The following is a 19,684-nucleotide window of genomic DNA, read 5'->3' on the forward strand; positions in this document are numbered from 1 at the left end:
TGAGGATGATGTTGGCTGTGGGTTTGTCATATATGGCCTTTATTATGTTCAGGAAAGTTCCCTCTATGCCTACTTTCTGCAGGGTTTTTATCATAAATGGGTGTTGAATTTTGTCAAAAGCTTTCTCTGCAACTATTGAGATGATCATATAGTTTTTCTCCTTCAATTTGTTAATACGGTGTATCACGTTGATTGATTTGCATCTATTGAAGAATCCTTGCATTCCTGGAATAAACCCCACTTGATCATGGGGTATGATCCTTTTAATGTGCTGTTCAATTCTGTTTGCTAGTATTTTGTTGAGGATTTTTGCATCTATGTTCACCAGTGATATTGGCCTATAGTTTTCTTTCTTTGTGACATCTTTGTCTGGTTTTGGTATCAGGGTGATGGTGGCCTCGTAGAATGAGTTTGGAGTGTTCCTCCCTCTGCTATATTTTGGAAGAGTTTGAGAAGGATAGGTGTTAGCTCTTCTCTAAATGTTTGATAGAATTCGCCTGTGAAGCCATCTGGTCCTGGGCTTTTGCTTGTTGGAAGATTTTTAATCACAGTTTCAATTTCAGTGATTGTGATTGGTCTGTTCATATTTTCTATTTCTTCCTGGTTCAGTCTCAGCAGGTTGTGCATTTCTAAGAATTTGTCCATTTCTTCCAGGTTGTCCATTTTATTGCCATAGAGTTTCTTGTAGTAATCTCTCATGATCTTTTGTATTTCTGCAGTGTCAGTTGTTACTTCTCCTTTTTTATTTCTAATTCTATTGATTTGAGTCTTCTCCCTTTTTTTCTTTACGAGTCTGGCTAATGGTTTATCAATTTTGTTTATCTTCTCAAAGAACCAGCTTTTAGTTTTATTGATCTTTGCTATCGTTGCCTTCATTTCTTTTTCATTTATTTCGGATCTGATCTTTATGATTTCTTTACTTCTGCTAACTTTGGGGTTTTTTTTTCTTATTTCTCTAATTGCTTTAGGTGCAAGGTTAGGTTGTTTATTTGAGATGTTTCCTGTTTCTTAAGGTAGGATTGTATTGCTATAAACTTCCCTCTTAGAACTGCTTTTGCTGCATCCCATAGGTTTTGGGTCATCGTGTCTCCACTGTCATTTGTTTCTAGGTATTTTTTGATTTCCTCTTTGATTTCTTCAGTGATCACTTCATTATTAAGTAGTGTATTGTTTAGCCTCCATGTGTTTGTATTTTTTAAAGATCTTTCCCTGTAATTTATATCTAGTCTCATAGCGTTGTGGTCAGAAAAGATACTTGATACGATTTCAATTTTCTTAAATTTACCAAGGCTTGATTTGTGACCCAAGATATGATCTATCCTGGAGAATGTTCCACGAGCACCTGAGAAAAATGTGTATTCTGTTGTTTTTGGATGGAATGTCCTATAAATATCAACTTATTCCATCTTGTTTAATGTGTCATTTAAAGCTTGTGTTTCCTTATTTATTTTCATTTTGGATGATCTGTCCATTGGGGAAAGTGGGGTGTTAAAGTCCCCTACTATGACTGTGTTACTGTCGATTTCCCCTTTTATGGTTGTTAGTATTTGCCTTATGTATTGTGGTACTCCTATGTTGGGTGCATAAATATTTACAATTGTTATATCTTCTTCTTGGATTGATCCCTTGATCATTACGTAGTGTCCTTCTTTGTCTCTTGTAATAGTCTTTATTTTAAAGTCTATTTTGTCTCATATGAGAATTGCTACTCCAGCTTTCTTTTGATTTCCATTTGCATGGAATATCTTTTTCCATCCCCTCACTTTCAGTCTGTATGTGTCCCTAGGTCTGAAGTGGTTCTCTTGTAGACAGCATATATACAGGTCTTGTTTTTGTATCCATTCAGCCAGTCTGTGTCTTTCGGTGGGAGCATTTAATCCATTTATATTTAAGGTAATTATCGATATGTATGTTCCTATTCCCATTTTCTTAATTGTTTTGGGTTTGTTATTATAGGTCTTTTCCTTCTCTTGTGTTTCTTGCCTAGAGAAGTTCCTTTAGCATTTGTTGTAAAGCTGGTTTGGTGGTGCTGAACTCTCTCAGCCTTTGCTTGTCTGTAAAGGTTTTAATTTCTCCATCAAATCTGAATGAGATCCTTACTGGGTAGAGTAATCTTGCTTGTAGGTTTTCCTCCTTCATTACTTTAAATATGTCCTGCCACTGCTTTCTGGCTTGCAGAGTTTCTGCTGAAAGATCAGCTGTTAACCTTATGGGGATTCCCTTGTGTGTTATTTGTTGTTTTTCCCTTGCTGCTTTTAATATGTTTTCTTTGTATTTAATTTTTGATAGTTTGATTAATATGTGTCTTGGCGTGTTTCTCCTTGCATTTATCCTGTATGGGACTCTCTGTGCTTCCTGGACTTGATTAACTATTTCCTTTCCCATATCAGGGAAGTTTTCAACTATAATCTCTTCAAATATTTTCTCAGCCCCTTTCGTTTTCTCTTCTTCTTCTGGGACCCCTATAATTCGAATGTTGGTGCGTTTAATGTTGTCCCAGAGGTCTCTGAGACTGTCCTCAGTTCTTTTCATTCTTTTTTCTTTATTCTGCTCTGCAGTAGTTATTTCCACTATTTTACCTTCCAGGTCACTTATCCGTTCTTCTGCCTCAGTTATTCTGCTATTGATCCCTTCTAGAGTATTTTTCATTTCATTTATTGTGTTGTTCATCATTGCTTGTTTCCTCTTTATTTCTTCTAGGTCCTTGTTAAATGTTTCTTGTATTTTCTCTATTCTATTTCCAAGATTTTGGATCATGTTTACTATCATTACTCTGAATTCTTTTTCAGTAGACTGCCTATTTCCCCTTCATTTGTTAGGTCTGGTGGGTTTTTACCTTGCTGCTTCATCTGCTGTGTGTTTTTCTGTCTTCTCATTTTGCTTATCTTACTGTGTTTGGGGTCTCCTTTTTGCAGGCTGCAGGTTTGTAGTTCCCGTTGTTTTTGGTGTCTGTCCCTAGTGGCTAAGGTTGGTTCAGTGGGTTGTGTAGGCTTCCTGGTGGAGGGGACTAGTGCCTGTGTTCTGGTGGATGAGGCTGGATCTTGTCTTTCTGGTGGGCAGGTCCACATCTGGTGGTGTGTTTTGGGGTGTCTGTGACCTTATTATGATTTTAGGCAGCCTCAGTTCCCTGTGCTATACAGGAAGATCTTGTTGTTTATCCACTTTATATACAGTAGTGTGTATCTGCTAATCGCAAACTCCTAATTTATCCCTCCCTCAACCCCCTTTCCTTTGGTAACCATAAGTTTGTTTTCTATGTCTGTGAGCCTGTTTCTGTTTTGTCAATAAGTTCATCTGTGTCATATTTTAGATTCCACATGTAAGTGGTATCATATGGTATTTGTCTTTCTCTTTTTGACTTACTTCACTTAGTATGATAATCTCTAGGTCTATCCATGTTGCTGCAAATGGCATTATTTCATTCTTTTTTATGGCCGAGTAGTATTCCATTGTATATATACCACATCTTCTTTATCTATTCATCTGTCGATGGACATTTAGGTTGTTTCCATGCCTTGGCTATTGTGAATAGGGCTACTATGAACATTGGGGCACATGTATCTTGCAGAAACTAAATCTGAATCCAGAGCTGACTGCTTGCAAAGCCATGTTCCTACTATGGCCTCTTCCCCTGCAACTGTGAATACATTTGAAAGTACTTTCTAATAATTATAACCTTCTCATCTGATTCTCACAGTAGGCAAAGATATTCATATCCATTTAATAGATGACAAAACAGAAGCACAGAGATTATGAGTCCCTGTCTAAGACATAGAGAGTAAGACACTAGGATTTGAACCCCAGTTTCCTGACAAATCATAGTGATTCAATGATGTATTTCCTTAAGAATTTTTTTTTAACTTTTGAAAGATATTTTCCCCCTTAACCCTGGCTGACATACAATACCCTCTTCTCCTTTCTCCAAATTTTGACATTGTTCCATCCCATGCCGAGTGGCAACAGGAGTTTGCTGGGGCAAATTCAACTCTGGAACGTTCTCTGCCACTAAATCACAGCTGCCACCCGAACTGCCACTGCCAACTCCCCCGGACTGCCCTAAAACCACATTCCATCTGCAGAATGCTGCCAGGACAGTGCCAATGAAGAGTGGAAAGATGTACTGAGAAATATTGGAGACACAACAGAAAAACAGGTGTTCCCAAACACCCCCCTCAAGCCCACACTGAGGCGTAGCGAACAACCCAGGGAAAAACACATGGGATAAAGAGTCATTTGTTAAAACCCGGTCATAAATCCCACAGAACAATGCCACATTGTCAGGCTGCCCTCTCATAACGTTTTCCCGCCAGTAACACTGGTACGTGTGTGGCTTGAAGAAGCCCCAGCAGCAACAGAGAAGACAACCCTGGTTTGCTGGAATATTGGGCGAGCTCAGGCTTGCCAAGTCCATCCTACGAGGTGAGTCATAAATCTCAACAGGTCTGTTTTTTCCTCCCTGCAGTCGGGATTGTGTCGGCTCTAGTGTAAGCCTCAGAGTGTATTTTGTGGTCTGATTGGAGGGGACCATGAGCTTCATCCTACTCCTCTTATCCATCTTCTCACGCTCTTTGCTTGGAGCAGAGGAATGACATAATTAAACCCAGAATCCTTTGAGAACATGAGTATTCATGGAAGTCATCACCCCAAAATACTAGACTTAGAAAAGATCCTGGAAATTATCCAGTATAAATATCGTCAAGCACAGATAAGCAAGCAGCCCCGTGGTTGGTCCTTAATGACCCTCACCTCCTGTATCCATGCCCTCTGTAGGCCCACAGTGGACCTGTGTAACCTAGAGGATGCTGTCGAAATAATGGCGTGTGACTTCTGAGGTCCAGTCACCTTGTTCCCTCAGATCACTCGCTCTGGAGGAAACCAGCCCCCATGTCCTGAGGACACTCCAGCAGCCCCAGAGAGGGCTTCACGTGGCCAGGATTGAGGCCTCTGACCACACGCAGCACCAGACACGTAAGTTAGCCGCCTGGGGAGGACATCTTCCCACCCCCGTCGAACCTTCCGACGAGCAGAACTGGAGACCCTGGGCTGGACTGCCCAGCCAGGGCCTCTGAACTCCTGAGCCACAGAGGCTTTGAGATCATACGTGGCGACTGTTATTTGAGCGAGTTGTAACACAGTCATAAGTGCTTAAAAGAACAGCCAAAGCAGGGACAGGACAGATGCAACATGACAACGGTGCAGGATAATCTTTCCAGTTAAAGTGCACCCTTGTTTGTATGGTCTACAAGACTTCACACTGATGCAGGAGGTCCCAACGAGATCTGACTGCCAGCTCAGCATACTCCAGCCGCATCGCCTCCTACTTACTTCCCAATTATCTCCCCTGCAAGAACGTGTATGATCCCACTTTACAGTCTGCCTGGCATTCTCTGCCCCCAGAGCTTCACATAGGTGAATGCTTCTTGGTGGTCAACACTCAGCTCAAATGTCACTTTGGAGAGATTTTCTTGTCACCAATCCCAAGGAGGCTCCTCTCCCCACACCTCCTGTCCCCACTGATACCCTGTAGCTGCAGGATATCACACAGGTGATGCTCTTCACAGCACTGGCCACGCTCTGAACTTACCGCACATACTCCTGCCTAGACTTGGTTACTCTCATTTCCCCAACAGACACAAGTTTCACAAAAGTACCTTGTTTGTCTTATTTTCTCCTGTATCCCTGGAAGATCAAAATGCGCTTGCTGTGTTTACACGCTCAACAATATTTGTAAAGAGAAGAATGGAGATTGGGAAGGACGAAGGGAGGAAGGGAAGGAAAGAAGGTTAAAGAATGAGCTCCATCTTTGAAATCTTTTAGTGAAAACAGTAGCGCCTCTTTGAATTACCATACATCGAATAAGCTCCTACTTTGCACAGACAAGTCTTGTGTAAGCTACTGAGGATGGAAACTAGCCACACAGCCTTGTCCCTCAAGGGGAACTTGACTTTGAATCAATTTATCAGAATCCCTTCCAATGACTTGGAAGTCAAGAGTCAAGGAAGGAAAGAAGTCTAAAAGGGAAGCGCAGAGGTATGGGGGCGGTGGGCAGGGTTTGGGGGTCTCCAAGCCAGCTTGCCAGGAGTTGAGAAAAGTACTGAAAGAAAAGTCCAGAAAGAGTTCTGGCCAAATTTGCAAATGATTTGCCAATTTTCTGTAGAACCAATCAGAAGCACAGAGTTGAACAAAGTATCTATAGCCTGCGAACAAGTCAATACTCCATGGGCATCTTTGGAAAATGAGACTTTTGGGGGGTCTCTGAAGAGGGACTGAAAAAGTCACATTGTGGGACTCGAGGGACATTGTTCCAGCTAATGATTAAGAACTCTCCAGACAATAGGGGCTTCTTAGACAATGGGTAAATTTCCAGGACGTCCGGCCCCTTCCGAGAAGGAGGGAGATAAACAAAATGTAAAAAAGGTGTCTGTCAAAGACCAATCAGGAAGCTGGGGACAAGTTCCCTCTCTGGTCCGAGCCTAAGCCGGGACCAATCAGCAGGAAAACACAACCAAATCTATAATTTACATACGGGGCAGTGGGAACCTATAAAACTGACATATTCGCGCCCAAAAGGGGTTCCTTCTTCGACCTCCTGCGTGAGGACCAAGGAACCCCGGTGCACCGGCCTTCAATAAACCTCTTGCGTTTTGCATCGGCTTCCGACTCCTGTTGTTTCCTGGGCGAGTCGAAACTCCTAGGAGACCGCGAAGGTCTAACAACATCCTATGGGACCCCAGTGAGAATACTCTCCCCAGCCCCCGAGAGCTTTGATTTCCCCCACTGCCATCTTTATCCCCAGATGGAAACAGGTGGTGTTTGGTACAGAAGGATGCGGCTGGGAAACACAGCAAGCAAAAGGGATGTTTCTAATTGGTGTGCCTGGCCCTTCTGAACGGAACAGAACAATTTACATTGTTTGAATCATAAAAAATCTAGAAAAAATTCCAATGGGATCTCTGATCCACGACACCCCAGGCTCTGGGTCAGTATCGCCCACTCATCTGTTTCTATAATCCTTTCCATTTGTACTGGGAAGGAAAGATTTGGTCCACTTGGACTTGTTTCCATCCCGGGCAGGCTGGGCTCGTGTATCTCGCTCACAGAACTGATGCTAAGAAATGCGTCTTTAGGATCTAAACCGCAGTATGAGGCTGCAGTACAAGGAGACCCAAAGAATGAAGTCATGAAATGAATTTCAAGACAGGAAACTTTGGGCCAAAGATGAAAGGCCTTCTTAACTGTGAAAATCTATTAGAATATGTAATGCTCTCTCAAGAATAGAAGCATCATTCCTTACGTTATTTAAGACAAGGGGAACAAAGGGCTGGAGAACGCACACTGATCCCACTTCAGCCCCCGAGAGGATAGGAAAAATGACCTAATGGTGATTTCCTATCGCTAACTGACATGATCATTTGAATCTGAACACGTTAGAAAGTAAGGAACCGGACTCTCCTGTATCAGGAGTGCAAGCGGGCCGGCGCCTTTGGCATCTCTGCAGCTTTTGGTGGAGGGAAGTGAACGTCTGTGCAATTCCACGCGCCCCACAGATGATGCTGCTGGATGGGCTCAAACTCGGGCACAGCCAAGGTGTCCGAAGAGGGTCACGGTGTCCCACATCCAGTACCAGAGCCACAAGCCAGCCAGGAGCCTCTTCTAACTGCAGTGAGACCCATAGTGTCTAAGAAACAAGTCTTCCCGGAGATAAGAAAGCATAGGGGGAGACGTTTAGTCTTCTCGTTCAAAAGGCATCAGCCTAAGCTCCGTTCCCGTCCTGGGGGTAAACCTAAGTGGCATCTGATACCAGATGTGCGCGCTGCAGCATTAGCGGAGAGCTCTGCACTGTCCCTGAGTCACGGAATCTCAGACCTGGAGGGAACCTCGGGGTTTCCCTAAGGCACCTCCTCCCGTGTTAAAGTGAGCTGTGTTCTAGAAAGTGGCGCAAAATCCAGGAGAGTTCTGGGAACAGCATCAAAGCGGGGTATTGGTGCTTACCTGAGGCCAGAACAGTGATCACTGGAGTTTAGTGAAAGAAAGGGTACTTACCTGAGGCCAGAACAGTGATCACTGGAGTTTAGTGAAAGAAAGGGCCTCGTCTGGAAGGAGGAAGAAAGAACAGGAAATACTGGCAGAACCTGAACAATGTGAGACTCTCTTGTAAACTTTCCTAATTTGTATGCAGGCTGCATCGCACTTTTCCTTGCGTAAAAACATATGCACTTTGAAGGCTGAGTTGCTCTGTGGGTTGAGAGAGGAGCTGGGAGGGGCAAATTCATTTTTACGGGGGGGTCGGGGACCATGCATTTTCCATCTTTATGGAAAGATGGTGCCCTAGCAGAGTGCCCTAGGTGCCCTAGCAGAGTGGTGACTTGCATAGTTTAAAGAGTGAACATGAAAGAGGGTTTCTGAGACCTAAGGTGGGGACAGAAACCCTGGTCCCCTTGGTGGTGGTGACTTAACCTAAGCCTTTCAGACAGAAGCCACCTTCCTTCTGCTTTGGATCCTCAGAGGGGCCAGGGCTGTCTCAGTCACCAAGGGGAGAGTCACTGGCCCAAGCAGGGTAAGAGGTGGGGTTTTTGCCTGGGTGGAATAAGTCATAAATAAATGCATCTTGGAGGCCGACGGCCTGCACAGCCTAATCAGACCCCCGACAAGCCCCTTGCTCCCTCCAGGGCTTGCTTGTTTTCACCAAGAAGGAGGAACCCCTGAGGGTCCCCTCTCAGCCCCCAGAGCACTGGGCTAAGCCTCCCAGGGGTCCCAGCTGGAGCTGGGAGCTCCCTCTGGGCTGCACACTTTGAAGGTGCAGGAAGATCTCCGTCCTGTGGAGGTTTCGGCAGGGGGGAGGGGTGCAGACGAGGGCTCTCCCCCTCCCTCGCCTGGGGGGATTAAGGACGCTCCATTGTCCCCAGCCTGATGGCCCCAGCATTTGCATACATCAAGTCCCCGAGCTGGGATAGGGGCACCGGACTGCACCTGCCGCCCGGGGTTCCCAAGGCTGATGGCAGTCAGACCGTGCAGGTAATCCATTTGGGTCCTTACAGATTGGGGTCCAGGCTTGGGGTGAAATAATGACGGAGAAGGGAACGCGAGGCACGGTACACACACGGCTGCAAGTGGTCAGGGGTCTGGGAAAGCCCGGGCTTTGAATCCGGGGCGCTCTTTTAAACAGGCCTTTATGTGGAGAGCCTTCCAACCTCCTAAGCCTCATTGAACTTGAAAAGCTACAAGCTCCCTTTCTTTCCGAAGACCCTCTGGCCTCTTCGCTTATCTGTTTCATCGAAGCCATTGTTAGGGGCTGCATTAGTGGGAACCGGGATCCTCCCGAGGAGGCGCGTATCATATCACAGATGTAAAAACGGTAGAACAAAGGTCTGAGCCGTCCAGGGAGCCCAGGTCACGGCTGAGGGGATTCAGGTCCCTGCCGGTGCTTCCCCGCATAAATAACATTTTCCAGATTACAAATCGCTTACAAATACAGACGGTGCATTATTGCTGAGAACGACGATTTCCACTTGACAGGTGGTGAAACTAAGGCTTCAGGAAGGGACGATGCCCATCACTGACGCGTCCTGAACCGAAGCCCCTGAATTCGGATCCCAGGTCCCGCGTTCTCCCGCCACATGGCACCGGGAGTGCGAAACACCAGGGGAAAGAACTTCAGGACGAGGCTGCATTCGGCTTTTCACTGAAGCAGGGCTGAGCCAGTATACCTATGATGTATCATTTTGGTCTCGGAATATATTTCTGGCAAATCAAGGAAAATAATTTAATGAGCACCGGAGGTATGTGGGACCGTGGGCGGGGGGTTGGGCACCAGGGCTCCGGGTAAGCTGCTCCCAAAGAATCATTAGCAAATGAATGGCTTATTCAAGTGCCCCGAGGGACTGCAATGGGGCTGGCCTGGGTCTCCAGAGGAAGCTCCACCAGCTGGTCCCCTGCCTGTCCCCCACCCTCCCCCAGCCTTTCTTCCCTTCTCAAGCCCCGGGGCGCTCCACCATCCTTAACATTTGTTCTCCAAAATCAGGAAGGGTCAGAACACCATCCCCTGGCAGTTGTTGGCCAACTGACCTCATCTTAATGTCACTGGCTTTTAGTCCAGTGTTATATCTCACAGAGATCTGCATTTGGAACTTAAGGAAAGAAAAATCTCGTGGAATTTACACAGAGCAAATTCACTCTTTGAAGATGGGACAATTCTAGGAGTTTCAACAAATCACACCATTTTGTAACCAGCACCACAGTTAAGGCATAGAACCGTTCCATCACCTCCTAAAATTCCCTCCTGCCCCTTAGTGGTCAACCCCACCACCACCCACTGGGCCCATTGTTTTGCCTTTTCTAGAATGTCAAAAAATGGAGTCACACGTGTGTAGCCTTTTGAGTTGGGCTTCTTCTGTTTAGCATAATGCTTGTGAGATTTATCCATGCTGTTGCGTGTCTCTGTACTGCATTCCTTTTTCTTGGTGAATAGAATTCTATTGTATGGAAGGACTATGCGTGGTTTATTCATTCATCAGTTGAAGGACATTTGGGTTGTTTCCAGTCTTGGGAACTTTGGAATCAAGTTACTATTAGACATTTGCATACAGGTTTTTGTGTGAACATGTTTTTATTTCTCTTGGGTGAATGCCCAGGCATGGAATTGCTCATCATATGGTTAGTTTATGTTTAACTTAAAAGAAACTGCCAATGGCTTCCCTGGTGGCGCAGTGGTTGGGAGTCCGCCTGCCGATGCAGGGGACGCGGGTTCGTGCCCCGGTCCGGGAGGATCCCACATGCCGCGGAGTGGCTGGGCCCGTGAGCCATGGCCGCTGAGCCTGCGCATCCGGAGCCTGTGCTCCGCAACAGGAGAGGCCACAACAGTGAGAGGACCGCGTACCGCAAAAGAAAAAAAAACTGCCAAGTTCATTTCCAAAGTGCCTGTGTATCATTGTTGCATTCCTGCAGTGTCAGTGAGGGTTCTAGTTGCTCCTCCATCTAGTGTTGTCTTTTATTATTATTGTTTGCCCATCTAACAGGTATGTGGTAGTATCTCATTGTGGTTTTATTTTGTATTTCCCTAATGACTAATGTGTGTGTCTGTGTATTTTAAGACCTTACTTTTCAAAGAGTTTAGGTTCACAGCACAATTGAGAAGAAGTTATAGAGATTTTGCTCCTACCCCCCTTCTATCAAAATCCCCCACCAGAGTGGTACATTTATTACAATTGATGAACCTACCATGATACACCATTATCTCCTAAAGTCTGCAGCTTACATTAGGGTTCACTCCTGGTGGTGTATATTCTACAGGTTTGGAGAAATGCATAAGGACATGTATTCACCATTAAATATCAGAGTATTTTCACTGCCCTAAAAATCCTCTGTGCTCTGTCTCCATAGCTTTGCCTTTTCCAGACTGTCATGTAATTGGAATTAAACATATATAGCCTTTTCAGATCGGCCTCTTACACTTAGTAATATGCATTTGAAGTTCCTCCATATCTTTTTATGGCTTGATAACTCATTTTTTTTTTTGGTGCTGAATAATATTTCACTGTCTGGATGGACCACTGCTGATGTATCTATTGGCTTACTTCACCTACTAAGGACACCTTGGTTGCTTCCAAGTTTTTCTTAAGCTTTTATTATGGAAAATTTCAAACACATCAAAAAGTGTTAATCGACAGAAGACTATAGTGAACTTACTGTATCTATCACCTAGCTTCAAAGATTATCAGTGCCTGCCCAATCTTGTTCCATCTATACCCCTATTCATTTCTCCCTGGCCCCTGAACAGTTTGAAGCAAATTCCAGCCATGAATCATTTATAAATATTTCACTATCTACCTCCAGAGATAGGATTTTTAAAAGCTTAATCATAATATTACTCTCACTTTTTAAAATATACAATAAATCCTTAATATATTAAAAGTTTCATAGTGTTCATATTTTTCTGATAGTCTTATACGATTTTTTAAATTTGGTGGAGATGTCTCCCCAGGTTCAAAGATTCTCCTTTCAAATCTTTCTTTCTTCTTGCAAATGTGTATTGAAGACACCAGGATATCTGACCTGTAGAACTTCCCATAGTCTGGATTTGGCCGTTTCAGGCACTGTGGAATTTTCCGTAGTGTCTTTAACATGAACCTTGTATTTTGTGTAAACGGGCAGTTAGATCCAGAGGGGGTGAATCTAACCTGAATCCAGATTAATTCATGAGTGTTTGCAAAATGGTGACTCAAATCTCAGCATTCTTCCTTCCTTCATTAGCTGAAATACTCCTTAAAATATCACCTTCCTCATTAATTACTTAGTTACCCAGTGCTACACATTATATAGAAAAGGCAACATAGATGCATGATTATTTTCTTTTGTTTACACATTTTCAAAATAATGGGGATAATTCTCAGAATATTCCAAAGGTGAGCAATTTCTTTAGTATCATTATGAGCTCATATGTCATGTATTGGTTGGATATGATTTCAATCCACTTGTTTATGACTTACGTGAGGATGTTTTATTCCACTTGCTTAGGGCAAAGACACACAAAAATTGTTTTTAGGATAAAGTTGTTTCGATAGGAGAATGAAGTAAGCTGTGTCAGGTGCCATACCCCCCCCCCCACTGGTGTTGATAAGCATTCAGTAGTTCAGCTATTGTGTATTGCTGGGCCCCATCCCACAAGTTTCTGCTTCAGGAGGTTGCCCCCGCTCGCCACAACTAGAGAAAGCCTGTGCACAGCAATGAAGACCCAACGCAGCCATAAATAAATAAACAGACAAACTCTATTTAAAAAAATTTTTTTTTAATTGCTATTGATGCTACTGGTCCAGGGACCACATTGTGAGAAGCTCTGTTCTAGAGAAAGCATCTGAGTAGCGCACCAGCCACAGCTGAAAAGATGAACTTGTCTGTGATCAAAAGGACAATATGCACCCCGATGTTCATTGCAGCACTATTTCCAATAGCCAGGACATGGAAGCAACCTAAGTGCCCATCATCAGAGGAATGGATAAAGAAGACGTGGTGCATATATACAATGGAATATTACTCAGCCATAAAGAGGAACAAAACTGGGTGATCTGTAGAGACATGGATGGACCTAGAGACTGTCATACAGAGTGAAGTAAGTCAGAAAGAGAAAAAAAAATCATATATTAACACATATATGTGGAATCTGAAAAAATTGATATAGACAACCTTATTTACAAAGCAGAAATAGAGACACAGATGTAGAGAACAGACGTATGGATACCAAGGGGGAAGGGGGGGAATGGATGAATTGGGAGATTGGGATTGACACGTATACACTATTGATACTATGTACAAAATAGATAACTAATGAGAACCTACTGTATAGCACAGGGAACTCTACTCAGTGCTCTGTGGTGACCTAAATGGGAAGGAAATCTGAAAAAGAAGGTATATATGTATACGTATAGCTGATTCACTTTGCTGTACAGTATAAACTAACACAATATTGTAAAGCAACTATACTCCGATAAATTTTTTTAAAAAAGGAAAAAAAAGAAAGTAAAGCTGAAAAAAAAATAGTGCAAACCCATAATCCTCATTAGTTATTCCAAGTTGCCTTTGGTTTATTGCATACCCTTAACAAATTGTTCTCCTATTTTCTTTTAAAAATGAACTTTGACTAATTACTGAATATAGCAGGCATACATTTTTAGTAAAAAAGGGTGATGCCTCCTCATGCAGATAGACAATGGGCTTTTCCTCTCTCCTGTCTGGTGTCCTGATGACACACCACAGCTCATCTCTCATGGACCCCATCACCAAGATTTCACAGCATTGTCAAAGCTAAGTTCATTTAAACTTAAATTTGGAAAGAAGCCCTCTACTTCCTATTACTTTGAGAAGTAGGAAGGAAGACTGAAAATGAAGCAAGGCTTCAAAAACCAGAGAAGCAGCAAATGTGTTGTCATAGCCCCAAAAGTTATTAGGAGGGCTGCTCAAGATAGAAGAGGCTTTAATTATGGGGGTTTTTTCCTTCCTGATGTTTTAGTTACATTTGGTTGTGAAGGTTATAAAAATGAGTAAGACGTGACCCCAGTTCTCAAGGGGTGTACAGTCCAGCTGGAGGGCTGACCTAAGAAGGAAGCAGAAGGATGTGTGTTGGACCAGAAACTCAGGAAGCACACTGTCAGGGCACACGGGAGGGGAGGGTTGACTCCAACCCAGGGATGCACAGAAGAAAGGACCCGCCTCCCAGGAGCGTCTTCTTTGTCTACAATTCATTGAATCCTCCAGACACCCTCCTGGGGTCAGTTATCTGTGAATCTTATCAGTGTCAGAGCTCTTCCAAGGATGAGTAGCCCTTTGAGATACGAGAATAATTAAAAGAAAGCAATGAACCACTGAGCTGTCTGAACTTGAACTCGAACTTTTATTATTCTTGTGAAGGCGTGGGCTCCTACAAATATAAGGTGCATTATACCTTAAACCTGCTTCAAAGCTTGAAGTATTTGACCATGACTTAACACAAGCTAAAGACAGAACAAAACAAGACAGAAAACCTCGTAGCAGTAGCACACCTTTCTGCAGTCCCTCCCCTCTCTCCAATTCCAGCACCAGAAGCAAACCTCATCCTTGACTTTGGGAGCCTGCAGGCTCTCCTATGAGTTCTTGGGATGCTCTGATGCTCTAGCCACAGACACTAGGATCCCAGACTTTACTAGACCCCTCGGTCCCATGTTCGGCATCAGAAGCTCAACAGAGAGATCCCTCAAATGGCATTGCGTCTACAGGCAACCAGCAGAGAAGAGAGGGTTATTCTAGGTCAGAGGGAGAGAGCTTGTCACTCTGTGACCTGAACGAATAGGCGACCTAATAGATGACTAATAATAGATGATCATTCCTGGAATGATCACGAGTTCACATTTCCTGGTCTTGGAAGAGGAGCTAAGAATACTCCCCCTTTCAGACTGAAGGCACCTCAACAGTTCTCATTTCACAGATAAGAAAAATGAGGCACAGACATGTTAAGTGATTTTTTCCCCTGATCTCACAGCCTGTCTGACTCAGTCACTACAGCATGCTGCTTCCCAGGGAAACTGAGACCCCCCTCGGTGGACAGGGCGTCTCAGCCCAGAAAGTGCCTTACTTGTTAATTCCTGTTTTCCTTCCCCCAAACCTCCAGAAAGCGCTACTGCTGTGCCCTTCAGCTCTCTGAAGGGATTGTGAAATGGTGTGGCTGCCTGATGCCTGGTTGTCTCAGAAACACCAGCATGGAGCTTAAGGCTTACATCGCTGATGTGCACCTGTGCACACATCCACGTCACACTCAGGTGCACGCACACCTGTGCACTGGGTGGATTCCCACCTGTTTCCGAGTCCTGCATCGGGCCCTGGGCCCTGACATGCTGTCTATATTCCTTCACCTGGAATGCTCTTTTCGGCTCTTCTCAGGACAGCCGAAGACAAGCCTCCTGGGTCTGCTCATCGCAGCCCTGCCTTAGGGCCCCTGTTGCACCTGGAAGGTCCTCCCGGATACGTGCCTTCTTATCCTCTAGCTGCTGCTTTGAAGCGTCACCTCTTCCAGGAAGCCTTCCTCTCCTAATCACAGGGATGATGTGTGAGCCCTGGGCTTCACCCCTGCTGCGGCTTGTCCAAACTGGAAACTCCTATTCATTCCTTTAGTTTCGCCTCACTGGATTAGCCCAGACTTCATAAACTCGTGTCACCAGTTAGAGAAATGAGGTGTCTCACGTATCCCTTTCAGCAAGAACTCAGGATCTGTCCAAATCGGACCATTAAAATAAGGTCATTGAAAAAAAAATCTCAGGTGTTGAGGCAAACCATCGGGCCACAGAGTCAGCTAGCTGCTCAGGTACATATGATGCCAGATTCAGTCCAGATTCATGGAAATTTTTTATTCTGTAGGATTTTTTTTTTTTAATCTTTTTGCAGTGGAGTTCGAAGGCAGCGGGGATGAGGGGAGAAGGAGAAAAACACAGGAAATGTACAGGATTCTGGAATTTGAAATGTATGGGGAAGACAAATAAATTCTCCCTTGCAAAAATCAAAGCACAAGGTAGTGGCTGGAAGTTCAATTAAATGGACCACCTGCAGAAAATGGGGACCAGAGGAAAAACACCCCGTTGGCACAAAGAGAAACCACACATTTCTAAAAGCTTCTGTCAGTGGATCGTTAAACCTGCAGTGCCACTAAGCTTCAGGTTTGGATGCCTTGGCGATGGTGGCGGGGAAAATGCCAAGGCACGTTCACCGGGCTGAACACTCACTTTGCGATTCCTGGCAGACACCTCCACTCCCACGCAGAAGGTCTGGGGAGTGTTCAGCAAGCAAAGCACTCGTGTCAAAGCAAAGGAAGCCGGCGGCACTTGCACAGCTAAGCTGCACATACACTCTGGTTTACTTTCGGAGAGCCAAGAGCAATTTCTACACCAGTGAAAATATTCTCAAGGTGAAAGAGAAACAAGACCACTCCGCTGACCACATTCATCCGTGAACAAAAACTACTTATGCTTCCTAGTTTATGATATGGTTCCTGTCTTGTATTCACACTTTGGGGTTGATATTACCCTTATTTTACAAGGGAGGCACTTGAACCTCTGAGAGTATAAATCATCTTCCAATTAACGATCATTAAAAATAATAATGCCTAGTATTTCTTCAACACTTTCTATACACCAGACACTCTGCTAAGAACTTAATCTACGTGATCTCATGTATTAGTCATGAAATCACCCTTGCTGGTCCTTGAATCCCCTTCCTCAGCTCCCTGGCATCATTTGACTCCCATCTTATCCCTTGGATGGTTTCCACTCATGCTTAGAATAAAAGCCAAAGTCCAAAGTTTACTGTCATCGTGATGTTAGGCTCTTACCCATCTCGGGGACTTTGTATTTTGCTCCTCCCTCTTTCCCCAAACACCCTCACCCACACATCATGCTAATCGCTAATACCTACTCAACCTTCGTGTCTCAGAGTAAATATCGCTTCTTCCACGAGGTCTTTCCTAACCCTCCTGTCTAAATCTGGTTTCCCTATTGTGAGCTCACCAAACACACTGTACTTTTCCTTTGGAACACTTACACGTCGGTCATCATTTATTTGCTTGGTTATACCTTTTCTATCTGTTCTCTTGAGGCCAGGACTGGGAGTCTTTGGGGCATCACTGTATCTTTATTACCTGGTGGCACCTGGCATATGGTGGGTATTTAACAACTGTTAACAAAACAAAAACAACGTTTGATAGTAAATCCTAAGAGGTGAAAAACATACACAACATGTACATTATTGGGATACGTGTTTGTGGGTACAATTCCTCAACATTTAGAATATAAAATTCTATACAGTGTAGTTTTTTGACTTTCAGAATCAAATCATGGACAAGGTGTAGAAGGCTGTGCGGACACTGTAGGACAGAAGATAAATGTTAATGACCTTGACACAGTAAGAACAAGGGTATAGTTGACCAAAGTCAGGTAATGGAAGTGGGGGATGGAGAAGGTGGTGGGTCCATCCTAATCTTATTAACTCGGGTGTCAATATATACTGTCTGAAGTTGATTTATTGAGAAACGGAGGTTTAAATAGATGATTTAAAATTAAGTGTAGCCAATAACAAAACCAAATATAAAAATGTGCCTGTCAAGCATTGAACATTGTGGGTGGACTCATAAAAGATTAAATATTCATCGTTCCTAAGAGGGAGTCTATAAATATTCCTAAAATGGTTAAATCAAAACACAGAGACATCAGCATTTTATCTCCAGTTACGAAGGCACCTTAATAAAAACCAGAACCGAAGAAAAACATTAAAATTGTCCTTGAGGAGTGAGATCCCTGGCTTTTCTCACAGGCTATTCTGTGCTATTTAACTGTGATTGTCATAGTTCGGGTTCTCCCAGAAGTAGGTCTTGGAGGCAAGTTGTCTACTGGGACGCAAAGAGTACCTGCAAGAAAGTGGGGGAAATGTTACAGGGAAGAGAACCACTAAAGACTAGGTTATTAAACCAGCTATTGCAATGAGCAACTAAAGCTATTTCCACAGGAAAACTGGAGAATAACGTAATCCAAGCATTTTATAATTATCTTTTATCTTTTTATAATTATCTGAGAAGCAAGGGACCTGCGGGTATTCATACACTGATCCTCAACAGTCACTGGCTGAAGGCTGCTCCCAGGGTGTTGCTAATTTCCCAGCACTTCCAGCCCACTGTACGGGAGGGGGCAGAGCAGCCTGCCGTGGTTCTAGAAAACAAGCTCTCAGGCACAAAGATGCAGACACTGCCAGTCAGCCGTTATGGGGACCAGGTACAGGGTGAGGACCCAGGGATACAAATGAAGCGCCCACAGCTTCTACTACAGTTGTCACGTGTGCATATTACTTTGGTACAAACATAAGTAAACATGAACTACCAAAATGTGTTTTAAAATTTCTTATGTATCCACACAAGGAAATGAGCATTTATGAGGCATCAGCCATGGACCAGAAACTGTGTTAGAACAGATCCATTTATATCGTCTTATTTAATTTTTCCTATAACCCTGTTGTCGTGTATTACGATCATCTCTTCCAGATAAGTTAAAGAGAGCTCAGAGCATCTTTGTAAATATTAGAGGGAACTCTAGTTTCTAAGGTAAGTCATTACATGTAAATATAAGCAAGTATTGAATAGGAGTGAGAACAAAGTTAACTCTAAGTTTTCTAATGCAGAAAACCCTATGAAGGATGAAAATCGGACAGTAAGGATGACAGGAGATATTGGTTCAAGATGGCAGAGTAGAAAGAAGTGTGCTCACTCCCTCTTGCGAGAGCACCGGAATCACAACTAACTGCTGAACAATCATCAACAGGAAGACACTGGAACTCACCAAAAAAGATACCCACGTCCAAAGACAAAGGAGAAGCCGCAGTGAGATGGTAGGAGGGGAACAGTCACAATAAAATCAAATCCCGTAACCGCTGGGTGGGTGACTCACAAACTAGAGAACACTTATACCACAGAGGTCCACCCACTGGAGTGAAGGTTCTGAGCCCCACGTCAGGCTTCCCAACCTGGGGGTCTGGCAATGGAAGGAGGAATTCCCAGAGAATCAGACCTTGAAGGCTAGTGGGATTTGACTGCAGGACTTCGACAGGACTGGGGAAAAGAGAGACTTCACTCCTGGAGGGCACACACAGGGTAGTGTGCACATCGGGACCCAGGGGAAGGAGCAGTGACCCCAGGGGAGACTGAACCAGACCTACCTGCTAGTGTTGGAGGGTCTCCTGCAGAGGCCGAGGGTGGCTGTGCCTCACCACGGGGACAAGGGCACGGGCAGCAGAAGTTCTGGGAAGTCCTCCTTGGCGTGAGCCCTCCCAGAGTCCACCATTAGCCCCACCAGAGAGCCTACAAGCTCCAGTGCTGGGTCGCCTCAGGCCAAACAACCAAAAGGGAGGGAACCCAGCCCCACCCATCAGCAGACAAGCAGATTAAAGTTTTACTGAGCTCTGCCCACCAGAGCAACACCCAGTTCTATCCACCACCAGTGCCTCCCATCAGGAAGCTTGCACACGTCTCTTAGTTAGACTCAACCACCAGAGGGCAGACAGCAGAAGCAAGAAGAACTACAATCCTGCAGCCTGTGGAAGGAAAACCATATCACAGAAAGGGAGACAAAATGAAAAGGCAGGGCTTCACTGGTGGTGCAGTGGTTGAGAGTCCACCTGCCGATGC

General features: G+C 44.3%; 1 long non-coding RNA gene across 1 annotated transcript; it reads right to left on the reverse strand.

Moving 5' to 3' along the window:
• Positions 1 to 17,252: 17,252 nt before the first annotated feature.
• Positions 17,253 to 19,267, reverse strand: LOC113633097 (uncharacterized). Its single transcript, XR_003438057.1, has 2 exons — positions 19,216 to 19,267; positions 17,253 to 17,917 (listed from the first exon to the last, which is right to left on the reverse strand). It is a non-coding gene; the product is annotated as an uncharacterized LOC113633097 (long non-coding RNA).
• Positions 19,268 to 19,684: the final 417 nt, after the last annotated feature.

Source organism: Aethalodelphis obliquidens, unplaced genomic scaffold, assembly GCF_003676395.1.
Source record: "Aethalodelphis obliquidens isolate GAN/ISIS:26980383/991018 unplaced genomic scaffold, ASM367639v1 scaffold38, whole genome shotgun sequence".
Classification (NCBI taxonomy): domain Eukaryota; kingdom Metazoa; phylum Chordata; class Mammalia; order Artiodactyla; family Delphinidae; genus Aethalodelphis; species Aethalodelphis obliquidens.